Source organism: Myodes glareolus, chromosome 8, assembly GCF_982192425.1.
Source record: "Myodes glareolus chromosome 8, mMyoGla1.1, whole genome shotgun sequence".
Classification (NCBI taxonomy): Eukaryota; Metazoa; Chordata; class Mammalia; order Rodentia; family Cricetidae; genus Myodes; species Myodes glareolus.
In genome coordinates this window covers 34,711,929-34,729,962 of record NC_142033.1, presented here as the reverse complement: position 1 = coordinate 34,729,962, position 18,034 = coordinate 34,711,929, and the positions used below count along the sequence as shown (strand labels likewise).

Genomic DNA, 18,034 nt, shown 5'->3' with positions numbered 1-18,034 from the left:
TTTCAACCCCTCTAAGGCTAAATCGGGAGGACCACAAGTTCAAGGTCAACCTGGGCTACATAAAGAGAACCAATCATGAAGACAAAATAATAATAATAAGACCAATGTGGTTAGGCTTCTCCCAGTCAAGCATTCATCCATGTGGGCACCCACTGGGGAACAGCAACATGGCTCTTTTCTGATAGTTGTCCCTGTCTCTCAGCCACCACAGACGGTCAAGTCAAAGCTGGCTGTTTTGGAGCCATGCCCACTGCTCACACTCCTCCTCATCCCTGGGCACACCTGCCATCCAAGAGGCCAACGCTTTGCCAAGCCTGCAGGTAAAATGCTTAGGGAAAAATGCTCTTCCTGCTTCTGCGGAGGCTGCTGCCTGGGGGCAGCCCTCTGTGTGTCACCACTGAGAATGCTGAGACTGTGAGGCTCTTGGAAAAAAATGCTGAAGGTCACAATTCAAGAAGGGAGCCTGAGCGATGACTCAGCTGGTAAGCTGGGGCCGGGAAAGTTGCTAAGGGCAGGCTAAGTCAGTGTCCCTGTTCTGCCAGCCAGAAACAGGAACTTGGTACACATTCCAAGAAGGGCATGCAGTTGAGAACAGGAAGAGAGGATTCTGGGAAGGCAGCTGGCCTCCGGAGAAACCATATCTGCCAGTCCTGAGGCCACACGGTCACCACCAACGCATGGACCATCCTTCAAATTGAAAGATTACCCACACAAGACATGTGGTGGCCCAAGCGACCACTAAGAGTCTTCAAAGACAACCCAGAGGGGAGAAAGAGGACCAGGACCCAAACACCAGTGAGCTCCCTCTAGAGTGAGGAGCTCCCTTTAGTGAGCTCCTGCCCACAGGTCTAAGCCTGGTTTACACACGGACTTGGCTTCCTACAATTTTGCTCAACTAGTAGTGGACTAGAGAGAACTGAAGCCATCTGAGGTCCACCCAGTGAGACTCTCTGCAGCAGACTGGTTAGCAAACATGTACTTGTGGTACAGGCAGGGACACAGACAGCACACCACTCACACCTAGCTGCTGGCGTCTGGGTACCGGCTGCTGAGGAAATCTACAGCCCTGCACTAAAGGCAGGAGCATCAAAAACATCTCCTTAACACCCCCACCTCCCCACCTCGCACTAAAATCCTAATAAAATCAAATGAGAGAGAAAAGTATTTTTCCTTTGACATATAAATCAGAAAAGAAAAACACAACACTAGACATATTTGCGGCGTGAGGAGAAGACAATTGAACACATACTTCTGAGATGTGGGAGTTAAAAGGTAAGGGGATTAACTAGACTGTTCCGAAAGCTGAGTTCTGTGAGGATGAGGGAGCATCTAATGTGCTCAAGGTTCTGGGTTTTATCCCCAACACTACAAAAAGAAAACAAGGCAGCCTGACCTTCCAACACCCCTTCACCCACATGGAGAAGATAAGCCGCGGTTCTTCTCTGCAGTCAAGTCTGGACGAGCAGCACGAAAGGGTGCTGAGACGCCACATCCAGTCTCAACTGTGACAGCTAGGCACTCCTTCAGCCCCGAGAAGACCAGAAGAGCCCTCGCACCATACCAGCAAGGATATCGGAGCTCGCCCTGATCTCTGACCACAAGGACAACACAACAGTCCAAGGCCAGAGAGTTACCAGAAAAATAGCACCTTGGACACACGTGTCACATACATTGCCCATCTCCAGGAAAGACCTAAACGTCACACCCACACACCAGAAAGAACTAGAAAAGGCCCAGTCACGACACCACAGGCTTAGCACCTGGCCCGGCCCAGACTTCCTTGGGACGTCCAGTTGAATCAGCTTAAGAAGAAACTAAAGCCAAAAAGCCCACCCACATCTTCAGCTTGTTAGGTAACCCAGGGCAACCAGACCAGAAGGAACACCCCCCCCCAACACACTGCCTGTTTTCATTACACTTCTGCAAACCCAGAGACTGTGGGGTGGGGTGGGGGCACACTTCTAGTCCAAAAGTCAAAAGTCAATCGGTTCCCCTAGATAAGATCCTAGAAGAAAAAATAAAAAGTGTATGTACACACACACACACACACACACACACTGCCCATTTGTACCTACTTGGAGAAAAACAAAAAAAAACTTTTAAATTCAAAATGATAAAAGCATTATTAGAACCAGACATAGTGACACACCTATAATTTCAGCCCTCGTGAGGTTATGGCAGGAGGAGAATGGACTTTGAGCCAGCTTAGGCTGGCATAAACTACATAGCAATAATAATAATAATAATAACAACAATAACAATGTCAAAGACATTGAAAAACCCAATGTTAGACTTTGGATACTAATATTGAGAAAAATATTCCCAAAAGATTTCAGAAATAACAAGACATAAATTACGTAAGGTACAAACTAAAAGGATTGATCTAAAATACCTAATATATAAACAACAAATAGAAGAAACAGGAAAAAAATCACTAATGAAATAATTCAAGAATATTTCCCAAACTAAAAATTCCCAGACTCAAAGGCCCAGGACAGCAGATGGAAACAAAGGCAAACGAAGGCACAGCCCAGCCCAGGAAACGCAGAGATGGTAGAGAACAAGAGAATATGTCAGACCCCCACCGAAAAGCACAGCAGGGCTATGGCCTCTACTCAGGCTGTGCATAAAGATTAAGGACTCAGAAGGTCCTTTAGAAGATCCTGAATAATACCCACCCTTTGAAATTTCCATCCCAGAATTCTACACTCAGCTAATCTACAGATGTTGAGGGGAAAACAGGTATCTTCAGTCATTCTTAGTCCCAGAAAGATTGACATCCCATGCATCCTTTTCCAGAAAGTTCTGAGGAGTCCACCAAAATAAAGGAAGTTACACGGATACCAGGAGATGGAGCACAGGGAAGAAGGGATGGGGAGTCCCAGGATTCTCAGTGACAGGACAGCCTCAGGGTGACAGCTGCCCCCATAAATAGAAGCTCACCTCTCCAGAGTACTGTAAGCCAGGAAGGTCAGTTTCAGCTTCCTGGGAAAAATGAAATTAGTAGAAGACCTGATTCCTTTAAGGGAAGGCTTGGAAAACCAACTAGTCAAGGGTTGTGGATTAAATTAATGTGAAGTACACACACACATAAGTCAAACAGTTATTAATTCCAATAACACAAAACATAGAGAGGAAATTAATAGTTATACACCAACCCAAGGAAGGACTGGCTGACCCAGGCAGAGATATAAAGGCAGGCCTTGGTGGAGACAAGCATGGATGGAAACCCTCTCCTCTAGGTGGCTTGTGGTTGTTTTTTTTCCAACAGATCTTTTTTAATAGCATAATCACAGGGAGCAAGATAAGCTTCCCTCTGCTGATGATCACAAGTCAATTTCATTCCTTTCTTACAGACCTAGATGTTCCACTGAGGACCCTAACTGAACCAATACAGCTGTCTCCCAAAACTGTTGGTACGTTTTCAACTTGAAAGACTTTGTTTCACCTGCTGTACACTGGTCAAGACGAGAGAGCATCTTACGGGGACAATGTCATCAACAGACACATCCCGAACATCCACAGTGGAGCCAGCACCACGCTGGGTATCAGTGCCCTTATTAATGCTGTAGACAACAAATGATCTCCCGCAGAAGGGAGTGAAGACTCAGGGAAGGATGAAGTAGATGCCAAAATCTAGAACAAGGGCAGGGCAAGGAAGGGAGGCACCAACCAGAGCAGCCTGGAGAACCTGTAGGCAGAGGTGTGTTTAGAGGCCCAAAGACTACTCAATCTCCCAGCACCCTAGGACGCCTGGAGGAAGGCAAGAAGGCTAGTCATTCTTCAAGAATACAAACAGACCAGTAATTGTCCACAGTCTCTCCAATCTTCTTTAACGATCAACTGTAGGGGAGAAGGTGACCATCTACTGATCATTACAGTTTTGATTAAAAAAAAACATAGCCCCTGCCCTGCTCTGAACAACTTAATGTAGACTAAAGTAAGGAAACTTTACAGTTTGGCAATGCTAAAACATACATTCATACTTTAGATTCTTTCCTACTTGGGAAGAGAGGAAAATTCTAGGCCAAAGATCCATGTAGGGCAAAGGTATTGCCAACTAGAGCGTAGCATTGATTTGCATGTGTTTACAATACTTGTCCCACACAGTTCCACAAGCCAGAGAGCACACACCCTTGTGGGAAGAATGGGGGCCATTAACATAAACACAGTACAGTACAGAAAGCACCCTGAGTTGTCAAAGACAGGAATAGTGATCTGATTAGTAAGAGCCCGGTGAAAGGGCAAGCCTTTCTTAAACAATGAAAACATAACTGAACAAAAAGAATGCTTTTAAATACTTAATGTATAAGTTTAGCCACGTTTCTATCCGCCTCTCCTCATAAATATCAAACTATTCCACATTACAGTTGAGTCTTGCAGACCAAAGAGCTACCAGTGTTGTTAACTAATCTATTAAACGCCACAATATGCTTGGGAGACTTGCTGATACGTTGGTGCTTCCTCCTACCACTCCCTAGCTCTGTAAGAGAGAATTATCTGGGGAGGGGATAGATTGTCAGAATTTCCTAAGAGGAAAACGGGGACTCACTGGAAAAATGTAAGGCATATGCTTAAAAGCACACAACTATGCTGGTGAGCCTCCAAACCCACTTACCCATCAGCCACCCTGTTGTTCCAACTTAACACTGAGATCCACTCGTCTAATCAAATATTCCAGTTCCCAAAGACTGGCCCGACATGGGACCCAGTCCACAAACACATAACTGTTATTTGCCAATGACAGGAAAAAGTTAAGAAATTTAAGATCCAGCGAAGATTGCACCGTCCTGGGACAAGGTCCACATAGTTTTTTTCGCCCCTGTTTACCAAGATCCAAATACCACTTCCCAGAGGGGTAAATAAATAAATAAATAAATAATAAATAAGTGCACCTGACGGGGTAAAGCGCTCGGCACAGGCAACTGTGGACCCATCTTCGTGGATTCTAACTTTACCGCGGGACAAGCAGAGGAGAAAAGCAGCCTGCTGCTCTACTCAGGAGGGAACGCAACAGCGAATGGTTTCACCTCAGAAACCAAGTCCAAAGGGGCTCAAATCGAGAGCCCGGAGAGAGGCTGCAGCCACAAGGAAGGCACGGCCATCAGGGGAGCGCACTGGTCCCTTCTTCCTGGCCAGAGGACGGGTCTCTCACCTGACGCGGAGAGTCCACTCTCACCTCAACGCGAAAGGCAGAAGATCCTTCCCAATCCCACCAAAGTCAGTCTCCAGCAGGTGGGTGCCACCTCCACGGGCGCTCATCCCGTCCGGTCCTCCCCGCCTGGAGTCCCTGGGTCCTTACCTAGTTAGAGCGCGGGCTAAGCCAAGCCAGGACGGGGCGACGTCCAGACTGCGGAGCCTCGAGCCGGGCGCGCGTTGACCGTGCCCATCGACACGCCCACCGTCCAGCTCCGCCCCTGGCCCCGCCCCTCGCCGCGCCTCCCCTGCCCTCTGTGGTCCACAACCACGAGTCCCCCACCTTCCTTCCGCGAGTTCAAGGAAGCCAGACGCTGCTTCAGAGCCGCGTGGCCGGGACTCCAGTGTTCTTTATCCACACAGCCGCGGCGTGGGCTTCCCGACTTCCCTTCCCAAGAGAACCATCCAGAAAAGGCGCGTCTGTCCCCCGACTGGGAGAGCACGGAGCAGTGACACCTGTAGGTGGCTGAGCGCCCTGTCGGAACTAGGAACCGACCTCCACTTCCGCTTAGCGCCTGCGGGCGAACCGGATGACACCGTGCCCTGGGGTGATAAAAGAATGGGTCATTTGGCTGGCAAGCTCGAAGCAGCAGAGCATAGCATAGGATCACGTTCGTTATTAGTGTATTAACAGTTAACTCGTTGAAGAGTAGAAAACAACCTTCCAGCTATTCTCTTGTAGTAAATACTGTGCAGAACTTGCCCATTGCCACCTAGCTAGCGAATTGAGAAACTGGCCTTAAAAGGCTGGGACTGTAGCTCAGGGGGACAATGTTTGCTTAACAGGAACAGGGTCCTGGGTTTGAATCTCTACCTTGATGTCTAAGCTGTCTTTGCTCTTAGCCTCTGTAATCTGAACTCATCGATACTGTACTGTGGGACAGGCATGGTCACCCATACCTTTAATTCCAGCACTTGGGAGGCAAAGGCAGCCCATTTCTATGCATTCAAGGCCAGTCTGGTCTACTAGTGGTTCCATGCCCAGGGTTGGGGTGTGAGGACCAGAGGGAGAGGGACACAAGATAGGAATGTAATGTCTGTGAATTGTCCCCAGGAATACAAGAAGGAGCTCTGCCCCCTAAAAGATTTTGTAATAGAGAGCAGAGTAATTTGTAAAATGCTTGCCATGTAAACACAGGTTGATCACCTAGAACCCACCCCAAAACAAAAACAAAACAAAACAAAACAAAACAAAAAAAACCTTTTCTTCACCTTTCTTCTTTTCTTCACCTGCAATTCAAAGCTGGAGGCAGAAACTGAGCATATCTGGGCATTTTGCTGGCCAACCAGTCTAACCCAGCTCCAGATTCTGGTCCAGGTTCAACAAGAGACCATCTCAAATGATATGGTAGCAAGCAATTGAGAAAGACTCTACCTCTGGTCTCCACAATAGCCTCTCTCCTCTGTAAAGGGAGAAAAAAAAAACCAATAAATAGGTTAGCAAAGAAACCATTTCACATGTGAGGTGTCTTGACCGAAACACACTGGGATGAAGAGAGTGATAGGAAGGGCGACTTCTCAAGCAAGGGGACCATGCAGATGAGACCTGAATCAGGCGGCCAACCTGAAGATGAAACTGGGGTGGGGTGGGGGTGACGAATGCAGTAAGACTCCTACCTGACACCTGCTGGGGATTTCAAAGTGCTGCCTTCCGGTGCTATCTCTGCTGTGGTCATCGGGATGACCTGAGAAGTCCTGTGACAGGATTCCATTTGAGGGAAAGAACTAAGGACTGTGTAAAGGACTCCCATAAAGTCATCCCATTAGGAAGTGGGGTGGAGATGGAAGGAGAACACAGATTTGTGACTAAATCCTCTTCTCCGGGAGGACCTAAAGCAAAAGGAGCCAGGCTCAGAGGGAGCCTACCCTTCTCTCTTCTGCTCCCTAGGCCCTGCCTGTGCTCATTTTTCATTTTCATTTTTCCTGCCATGCACATGTGCTTGGGAATGGGAGGACTGAATCTTGTATGCAAAAAAATAGTAAGGCATATGTGCAGAGACAGCAGGTTATAGCTATGATACTGCAGTGTGTGTGTGTGTGTGTGTGTGTGTGTGTGTGTGTGTGTGTGAGAGAGAGAGAGAGAGAGAGAGAGAGAGAGAGAGAGAGAGAGAGAGAGAGAGAGAACACTTGGGAGCTTATCATATTGACTTATCATATTGGAAAAGATAAGCACTATTGCCTTTAAAGGACGCCACCATCTGGTACTATAAGGCTTAGAACTAATTTCCTGTCCTGTGGGCTGCTGCCCCTGGGTGACCCTTGTGTCACATACTCTCAACTAAATGAAAATAAGGCTTTTGGAGGCTGTGCATCTTAAATAACAGACTTCCTGATGCCTCATTCATAAAGCTTAACATTAAGAGGGAAAAAATATCCTACTGCTCTCCTTTAATTTCAAGGAAAACAAGAGAGGACTTAGCTGTTCGCAGAACACCTAGATCCAAATAGCTTGACAATAATTGGAGTGTTTCCTGAAGAAAGCTCTTGCTCTGCTGTCAATCAAACAGCTTAAGACGGTGTTGCCACCACATGCCCTCCACAAATCGTGCAGGAGAGAGAGGAACACTATTCTTTTCAAGGGAAAAAGAGAGAAAGAAAGAGACAGAGAGACCAGCGGAGGACTTCAGGTTCATCAATGGAAAGGTGAAAACTGAAGACAGAATGTGTTTGGTGTTTAGTGTTGCAGCTGGGGAAATGGCTCAGCATTTAAAGCATTTGTTGTGGAAGTCTGATGACCCTAGTTAGGTCCCACACATAAGCTGGACAGAGTTACCCAGGTATCTGCAATGCCAGCATTCCAGTGACACCATAGGAGGCAGAGACAGGAGGATCTCTAGAAGTTCAAGAGGTAACTGATGCACATGGTTGTACATAGTATATACATAATAAGAGACCCTGTCTCAAGGGGAAAGGCAGAGACTGTAATCCAAAGTTGTCTTCTGACATCATACAGAAAGTGGCCCCCACACACTTAAACACGACACATATTCCATCTCATGTCTTGTCTGTGTATGTGTAAATAAATATAATTATTATTAATTATTATTTTCTTCTGTCTTACACGAAAAGAGAATATAAATATTGGGCTTCCATAACTCAAACAAAAAGTCACTGATTTAAGATTTCTCCCCTTAATACTGAGTGTGGTAGCTCATGCCTTTAATCCCCCAACTGGGGAGGCAGAGGCAGGTGGATCTCTGGGAGTTTGAGGCCAGCCTTGTCTATAAAGTGAGTTCCAGGTCTGCCAGGACTGCTACACAGAAAAACCCTGTCTCAAAAAAATAAAAATAAGATTTCTTCCCTTGCCTCCAAAGTCAAATCAATTGCCATGGCATTACTGCCTTATTAATAGAGCTGAAGTACAAACCAGGCATTTATATAAATTTCTTGAAGCCCATGATCTCCCTTCTTGTATGGCATTACCATGACATCTATAAAAATTTGTATATTTAAATGCTAAATATTCGATTGACATAATTTCTGTTTCTTGAGAGAGAAAAAATACCTCTTTTAACCCATATGTGGATTCCAGATGGTACATAAGAAACATACAGAATCCACTTGAAAGGTTTGTAGATAAAGCAGCATCCGGCACTCCTGTTTGAAAGTCCCTGTTTCTCTTTTATGGCCTTTCACCTACCCAAGGAATCTGCCTATAATCGGCCATGTGTTCATTGAGTGAATAAATGATAACAATGATGATAATAACACAGATCTTATTAGTCTTGCACAGAGAATCTCTTTCTGTGTGAAGAGGACTTCATTCAGATTAAGGGACATGTCTGTCTCTTTCCATTGTGTACGAAATCAGTTACATCTTTGGAACTCAATAGAAGGAAGGAAAGAATTTGAATGTTGGACCCAAAGTTATTAATCACGCTGCCAAGAGCAGTTGTTAAGTTGGAGAAATGGCTCTGTAGTTAAGACCACTGGATGCTTTTCCAGAGGACCCAGGTTTGAGTCTCAGCATGCACATGGTGACTCACAACCACCTCTAGCTTTAGTTTCAGAAGGTCTGATGCCCTCTTCTGGCCTCTGAAGGTACTAGATGCATGTAGCACACAGGCATCTATGCAAGCAAAACAGTGGTATAAACAAAACAAAAGTTTGCCGGGCGTGGAGGTACACACCTAAAAACTTTTTTTTAAGTATCATAATTGCTAAATAAATAATTCAAAATAAATAAAAAGTGCCATACACCAAGTGTGTTTACGAAAGCATCATCTAACTGAGTGTGGTAGTACACACCTATAACCCCAACACCTGGAAAGCAGAATCAGGAGAGTCATGAGTTTCAAGTCAGCCTGGGCTACCTAGTAAGCTGTGTTTCAAGAAACAAGGTTTGGAAGCACTGGTGAGGTGGCTCACCGAGTAAAGGCAGTTATTTCCAAGGCTCAGAGATGAACTGAGTTACATTCCCAGGATCTACAAAGTAGGAGAGAACTGATTCCTGCCTGTTGTCCTCTGACCTCCACACATCATGGCATGTATGCCCATACATAAATAAATGTATTTCTTTTAAGGACTGAAGCTGTAGCTCAGTGGCAGAATATTAGCCTAGCATGTGCAAAATGTTGGGTTCAATACCCAGTACAGATAGATAGATGATAGATAGATAGATAGATAGATAGATAGATAGATAGATAGATACAGAAATAGATAGATAGATATAGATTGATTGATTGATAGATAGAGATAGATAGATAGATAGATAGATAGATAGATAGATAGATAGATAGATAGATAGAGACAGAAATAGATAGATAGATAGATAGATAGATAGATAGATAGATAGATAGATAGATAGATAGATAGATATAGATAGACAGATGGATGAGAGGGGGCTGGGAGGGCTGAGGGTTTATAGCTTAGTTTGAAGGATGCTTGCTTAGCAGGCATAAAGCCTTCATTTTCAATTCCCAGCACTGCATAAACTTGGTGGCACATGTTTGTAACTCCAGCAATTGGAGATGGAGGTAGGAGGAGAATTGGAGACCAGTCATGAATATATAAGAACATGGTTCCAAAAACATAAGAACTCACTCCAGATGTGTGGGGGCCTGGAAATGTGAGCCTAGTTCCACGTGGACCAAAGGTCAGAGAGCTAGAACTTACCTCTAGTTCCTCCAAGGTTATTGTGCGGCTACCTCAAAGGCACCACCTAGCTGTAGACCTGAGATTTCTGCTATGGCAAAGTTATAGTCAACAGGTGTGGCTAATAGCCAAAACTGGTGCTCCAGGAATAGAAAAGTGGGTATTTCTTACCTCAAACAATAGTCTAAGGATTCAACTAAGTTCCAGTTCCCTTTATGGAGATAACTTGGGATTCCACCCAGGGAGTTGTTTGCCTACAGAATGTTTTGGTCTAGGGTATGAGCATGACTTGTTTTGTTCTAGCAACAGAATGTTTAACTATGAATGTAGCCATGACCTTCAATTGGTATGTTTATTTCCTTGTATCATTGTTAATAAATTCTTTGTATTGCTCCTACCTTTGGGGGTCAGGATATTTTAAGTGGCTGGAAATTAAACGCAGGCGAATTTTCAGTACTCACTGGAATTCCGTCCCAATACTATCCTATATGTTTCTCCATTTAATTACTTTCATTCATGTCTTCATATGAGGCAATGTTAGGTCTGGAGCATAGTCCCAGCCCCTGGCATCCATCCCAGCCCTCTGGCCTGGGAGTTGCATTGGTCTGAACTCCAAATCCCAGAATTCTAGGTCCTGATTCACAGGGTATTTAAATAGGCTCCCAGAGGAGATACACATGGTTCTGGGTTGGCATGTGCTCCCTGCTTTCCTGTCTCTCCATCATGCACTCAGCCACCCAAAAGAGCCATATTTAATAAAACGATGGGCATTTTAATTTGGTTTGATCTGACCTAATTTGATTTCTTTGTGCCAGCAGAGCCATCCATCTTAGAATTTTTTTTCCTAACAAACAGATGACATATAATGCTGATCCCTCTACATGGGAACAGTTCTGAGAGTGATGAGACATGATAAATCTTGTTGACTACAGAGCCCTCATGATTTATTATTGCATGCTATCCTTTCATATGGTATGGATGGAGATTTATACTACAGTTTGGATATACAGTCCAAATGGACTTGTACAGTTGGCAGATGTCTTTTACCTGCTCAAATATAGAGCAAGGACTCATTGTTAGCTGATTTGTGCACACCACACATTACATATGGTGTTAATACAGATACGTATGTTGCCTTTAAAAGTTTTTGTGTTTTCAACACAAAAGAACCAGACACCAATGAAGACAAGTAGCCCAGGTGACCCAGACTCTCAGAATGCCTATGTTGCAGTTTCTTCAAAAATCTGCATTCAGAACAACTTCAAACCAGCTATCCTCACAGACCATTCCAGCCAGAACCTCAGACAAGCCCTGTAGCTTCCCACCCCACAAAAACTGGACAACAAATGATACTGCAAGTCTCTCAGGACTTGACCATTATCCCAATTTTCAAGATGCTGCCATTCCCAGACAACAGGAGGTAATTTTAAGAACATGATGCCCACATTCCCAAGAGGTAGGGTAGGTAGGTTTTTTGGGCATTCGGTAGGTTATCAACATTTGTCATTGTTTAGAGGAGGTAGTTGCAAGTTATTAGTGGTCATGGTCAGGGAGGAAACTAAGCAAAGGAGGTTAAGTTAAGGGGGTTTTCTTTCTTTCTTTCCTTCTCTTTCCTCTATCCTGCTTTCTCTTCTATCTAGTGAAAAGGGGGGGGTACAAATGATAAAAGAGTAGATTGTTGAATCTACTTTTAAGCTAAAAAGCAACTACTAGTCTCAAAATATTTTACATTAGTGTGAATTTTTATATATTGGTGCAAATTTAAGGTTATTTTGTTAAAACATTTTGTGTGTGTGTGTGTGTGTGTGTGTGTGCATGCGTGTTTCTACTCTTGTTTAAGGTATTATACCTATTCAGGTCATCTGGAAATGTAATGTAAAGTTCTAGACCTTGAAAGCTATTATTACAAACTGTTTAGGATTAGTTTAAAGCCTTGGAGAGATGGCTTAGCCATTAAAGACTAGGCTCACAACCAAAAATATAGGATTAATTTTAAATGCAGGCTAGTAGGTAGTCATCTATAAAAATCAAATTTGTGGTCAAGTTAGATATGTTTTCAATTAGACATATGCTTGTGGAAAATAGCCTAGGAGAGAGAAAGGGAGTGAATGAAGGATGGAGGAAAGAATGAGGAAGAAAAAAAGGAAAGGAAAAAATGAATCCAAGTAAAGAAGTAGAATATGTAGAAGAGGAGGGGGAGGCAGCAAGCAAAAATGTTGGCACTAATAATGCAATAACCCTAGCTGAAACTCCATGAATACACTAGTGTGGATAGATGGGCTAGAAGGGAGAACCAATGAACTGCTTATTTCCGGAGCAATAGTAGTTACCTCATCTGAGTAACAGTGATGGATGGTGGGTGGACGAAAAGAATGAATAAAAGAAGGAAGGGGGGAAAGTCATTAATAGTGCTACCAGACTACGACAAATGCTTTACTGTTTGCAACATCAGAATCTCCTAAGAGCGATAGGACAGAGCTGACACAGTGTTCAAAGAAATAATGGCTGAAACTTTCCACATTTGGCAAATGATGTAAAGCTATAGAGTAGGAAGCTGAGCAAATCTCATACTGGGTAGATACAGAGAAATTCACAATCAGACACACCACAGTTGAGCTTTGTAATGTTAAAGAGAAAAATACTCTGAAAGCAGAGAAGTGTGGCCCTGACCTTAGACAAGAAAACAACTCCTAGGACAGCTGACTTTCATGGGAAACCTGGCAGAGAGAAGTGGAAGAGATTCTCTGAGAGCTGAAAGAAAATAACTGCCAGCCAGTTCAGAATTCTACAGCTAGCCAAAATGCCCTTCATAAATGAAGGATAACACAGTCAGGTAGTTGTAGCACGATCCTAATTAGTCTTATCCATAAAAACCCAGAAGCAGATAACAAGGTAAATGCTCACAGAAAAAGATCACAGAAGCAGAGCAACCAGCCATTAGAGTTCTTACCTCTATGAATTCTCAGACCAAGAGGGTCTCCTATCTCTACAAATCCTCAGACTGAATAGGTCTGAGATTCTATCTCCACCTGCCATATATACCTGTCTCCACCTCCCTAGTGCTGGGATTAAGACGTGCACCAACAACAACTATAGTTAACTAGTGCCCAGTTCCACCCTCTGATCTTCAGGCACTCTTTATTTGTTAGATCACAAACAAAATATCACCACAGATGACGATGACACTCATCTTTAATCCCAGCACTTGAGAGGCAAGCAGATCTCCATGAATTTGAAGTCAGCGTGATTTACAGAACAAGTTCCAGGGCAGCCAAAGCTACACAAATAAACCATGTCCCCCCTCCCCCAAAAAAAGAAGGCTAAGGAAGAATAGAAGGAGGAAGAAGAGAATGCAAATTATTCTTGGATAAAAGAAAATTAAGAACATTTATCATTATCTGATCTACCCTGAAAGAATGACAAAATAAATATCTAAAAACAGAAATGAATCAGTCAAGGAAGAAGTTCTAGAATATTAGGAAAGAACAAAGAACATAGGGAGCACAAAAATGGCAGATAAAATAACTCTCCATTCCTTTCTGTTCTTTCTAAACTGCAGTGGTGGGCTGAGACAAAGATTGTAATATGCAGTTATTGGAAATGGATCCCAGGAAATACTTAGGACAATTATACATGGGTAAGGGTAAATGTAGTAAGAGGGTCGCTTGTTTGTTTCCCAGCTGCCCAGCAGCTCAGACCTGAAATAATCACACAGAAGCTATATTATTTAAAATATTGCTTGATCCATTAGCTCTAGCTTCTTATTGGCTAACACTTATATCTTAATTTAATCCATTTCTAGTAATTTGTGTATTGCCATGTGCCTGTGGCTTACCGGGTAAAGTTGCCAGCGTCTGTCTCTGGTGGGACTACATGGCTTCTCTCTAATTCCTCCTTCTTTCTCCCAGAATTCAGTTTAGTTTTCCCTACCTACCTCTATTCCCTGTGCAGACCCAAGACAGTTTCTTTATTCATTAATGGCAATCACAGCATACAGAGGGGAATCCCATATCACCTTCCCTTTTCTGTTTAAGTAAAAAAGGAAGGTTTTTAACTTTAACATAGTAAAATTACACAAAACAAAACAGGTATCAAGCAAGAATTATAGTTATAATATTTATATCTACTTTATCTTTTATCATAACTAAGGAAAATTATAACTACCAATTCTTCAACTCCATCAAAGACTCCAGAAAGATATATTACCTAAGTTAACAATTAGTTCATTGTAAGCAACTTCCAAAACTCTAGAATTGACAGAGACATCTTACTGCCTGGACAGTCACCCAAAGTTCTTCTGTACCAGTGGGGAATCCATCTTCAGCCTACAGGCCCATAATATCCAGTAGTCTTTTTCACAAAGTAGGAAATTTTAAAGACAGCTCTGCCTATATTGGCAATTAGTCAGTCCCTTTCTTCTGTATCCTGCAGATTGTCATGCAGACTCTTTCATGAAGCAGAATCCCTAAAGAACTATCTCACCTTTAGGCAAGTTCAGCAGTCATTTCTCTGTGGGTCCTGCATGTTAAGCATCCAGGCAAGAGTAGTTTTTTGCCAAAATAGCTAAACAACTCCATAAGGAGCCTCTTCACTGCCCATCATCCTCTTGAAGTAGATTGGTGCTGCCAGTAGCAGATATGTCTCACTGTCATTAAAAGTCCTAAGTTCTTAAACATTTTAAATGCTATATTCTGAAGGCCTTTGAAAGGTTTGAAGATTATCTAACTAATATATATATATATATAACATAACTAACATGATTATGAGCTTCATTATTGTAGATGACTTCCTATTAACCTATATTTCTTAATTATACATTATATTTTAAATGAGCTGCACAAACACAATACCTTAATCAAGAGCAGAAATACATATACACAGTATAACAAAATTGACCTTAAACTTGTATCAATAAAGCAAGATCCATACCAATGCAAATCTCTATAGCCTATCCCCCTTTAAATATAAACAAACATTTGTAAACAATATTTGGGAATATGGGTGTAGTTCTCTCCAAACTGCTACCTCCTGCTTATTGGGTGAAGTATTGGTGGGAGGGCTATTCATGGTGACCTTTCAGGTGTCTTGGTCCATTAAACCATATTAAACTAGAATGAATACACAGGTTCTCATCCTCTGTGGAAACTAAAGAGGAACCTCTTTTCCAAACCAACATATCCTTAGAGCCATATTTTGAAATCAAGATATGTTTAAGATGTATATGTTGGTTTGGCTTAGCAGTTCATACAATGAAATATCTCTCTGTACTTAGTTCCTTCACAGTCAAAAAATTTAAAGAAAACACAATAGTACCAATAATCCAGACTCTCTGTGAATTTTTTGTGGCTTATTTCTTTATGTGGCTTATTTTTCTTTACTCCTTTCAATCTATAACTGTCTGTATTCTGTCTCTTTAAAAACTTTGTTTTATTTTTTTAAATGATTTACTTCTTTTCCAACTCTCTGTACTCTTTTTTCTTCTTATTCCCAAGCCTATGTACATTTATCCAACACTGTGATCCATTTAGACGTCTTTTTTTTATCTGAATCCGTCTTTATTATGTATCAGTAATTATTTTCTGATCAGAAGCTCTTAAAATGCTAAGCCCTTCTTATGAACTTAAACAGCTCCATGGCTTCTCTCTAATTCCTCCTTCTTTCTCCCAGCATTCAGTGTAGTTTTCCTCACCTACCTCTATTCTCTGTGCAGACCCAAAACAGTTTCCTTATTCATTAATGGTAATCGCAGTATACAGAGGGGAATCCCACATCAAGTAAAAGTACATGAAAGGAGATAAAATGCCTATACATCCTTAACTGAGGTAAAATGACACCAATAGAAGTTGTATATACAATTTAAAGCCTAAAGTGATTCTTTCAAAGCTATATACACACACAAGGACTAAGGAGATGGCTCAGCAGTTATGAGCACTGGCTCCTTTTCCAAATGACCTGGGTTTGATTTGAAGCACTTACATAATGGTTTGCAACCTTCTGAAACCAGTCCCAGGGAATCAGAATACAGCCAGACGCAGATGCTCTTCAAGTGTCTACAAAACATGTACCAAGACTGATCGTAGCTAGGTCACCACCACAAGCTGCATCAGGATCATAACTGGATCACCACAAACTGTACCGAGACAAACTACAGCTGGTGCAAACATCAAACTACTACGAAACTGTCAATAACTGGAATCGTGCACGCTCTTTCCTGATCATAAAAAATTTCAAGCTCAAAATAGAATACAATAACAAGAGCTAGGCATGGTACTGCGTGAATTTAATTCCAGTACTACAGAGGCAGAGGCAGGCAGAACTCAGTTTGAGGGCAACTTGGTCTACATATTGAGTTACAGGCCAGCCATATCTACGTAGTAAGACCCTGTTTCAAATATTAATAATAGTAATAATGGAAATATTCCCAAGCAATTCTTGAAACTAAATTATGTACTTGTATATTTTTTTATCCACATTGGTGTTTTCGCCTGCATGTATGTCTGTGTGAGGGTGTCAAATCTTAGAGTTACAAACGGTTGTTAGCTGCCATGTAAATGTTGGGAATTGAACCTGGGTCCTCTAAAAGAGTAGTCAGTGCTCTTAACTGAGCCATCTCTCCAGCCCCAATAATGTAAATAAGCTAAAGAGCAAAGAAAATCTTGAGGGAAAGAAAAAGCAAACAAACAATACCCAAAAAAACCCCTTTAAATTAAGTAAAAAGCAAGATACAATATTCAAATTTTGTGGTACACAAATAAATGGCAGTGAAAGGCAATCTTATACAGTAAATGTATGCATTAGAAAAGAGTCGCATCTCAAACTGATAGTCTAAGATCTGTTATAAGAATCCAGGAAAAAAGAGTAATACAAATACAAAGCTAACAATAAGAAATAACAAAGACAAAAATCAGAGACTAAGGACAAAAAAAGAATGTAAAGAGACAGGTGGTGGTGCACGCCTTTAATCCCAGCACTCGGGAGGCAGAGGCAGGTGGATCTCTGTGAGTTCGAGGCCAGCCTGGTCTACAAGAGCTAGTTCCGGAACAGGCTCCAAAGTTACAGAGAAACTCCGTAAAAACCAAAAACCAAAAAAAAAAAAAAAGTGTAAAATATCAGTGAAAGAAAAAGCTTTGTAAAAGTATTTTAAATTTTGTTTAGATCATAATTACATCATTTCCCCTTTCTCCCTCCAAACCTTCTCATATACCCACTTTTTTTTTATTCTTTTACAAATTCATGGCCTCCTTTTCTTTAATAGGGGTGTGTGTGTGTGTGTGTGTGTGTGTGTGTGTGTGTGTGTGTAGAAATGAGACCAGCTAGCAGTGAAAAACATCTAGGAAGATTTAAATTAAAAAGAAAACTAAGACCAGGACTAGATTAAGCTGTACTGCAGCACAGAATGGTGGAGACATGCCCTGGTCTCCTCCTATAAGGGTTAGTCCAGGGGGCAGGTCAGGAACCTGGCTGGGTAACTATACTGCACTCTTCCTTCTGGGAATTTCTGCCCCCAGTTCAGTCCCCAGCAGCTGAGTCGCCCCAAGATTGACTGAGTTTGTTGTCTTTCTAAGGCTGGAGTCAAAACCATGTAAATATTTCCTTTTCTTCCCTTCTGTCTTTTTCCTTCAGATGGCGACCAGAGTTTAAGTACTCTAAACTCCCTAACTGATGTTTTGGGCTTTCTTAGATTTATTTATTTATTTAGTATATGGTCTGCATATTTATTTAGTATATTTATTTAGTGTATGGT

The 18,034-nt window shown here is 42.3% G+C and overlaps 1 protein-coding gene across 3 annotated transcripts in view; it reads right to left on the bottom strand.

Moving 5' to 3' along the window:
* Positions 1-5,670, bottom strand: part of Tec (tec protein tyrosine kinase) — a 102,413-nt gene extending 96,743 nt beyond the window's left edge. The window contains exon 1 of one of the 3 annotated variants that reach the window (XM_048414884.3): positions 5,480-5,670. The gene's annotated coding sequence lies outside the window, so the exon portion shown is untranslated. Of the gene's footprint in view, positions 1-5,179; positions 5,227-5,302; positions 5,393-5,479 lie in introns of those variants that run through there. The other 2 variants (XM_048414883.3, XM_048414886.3) reach the window with 2 other exon arrangements.
* Positions 5,671-18,034: the final 12,364 nt, after the last annotated feature.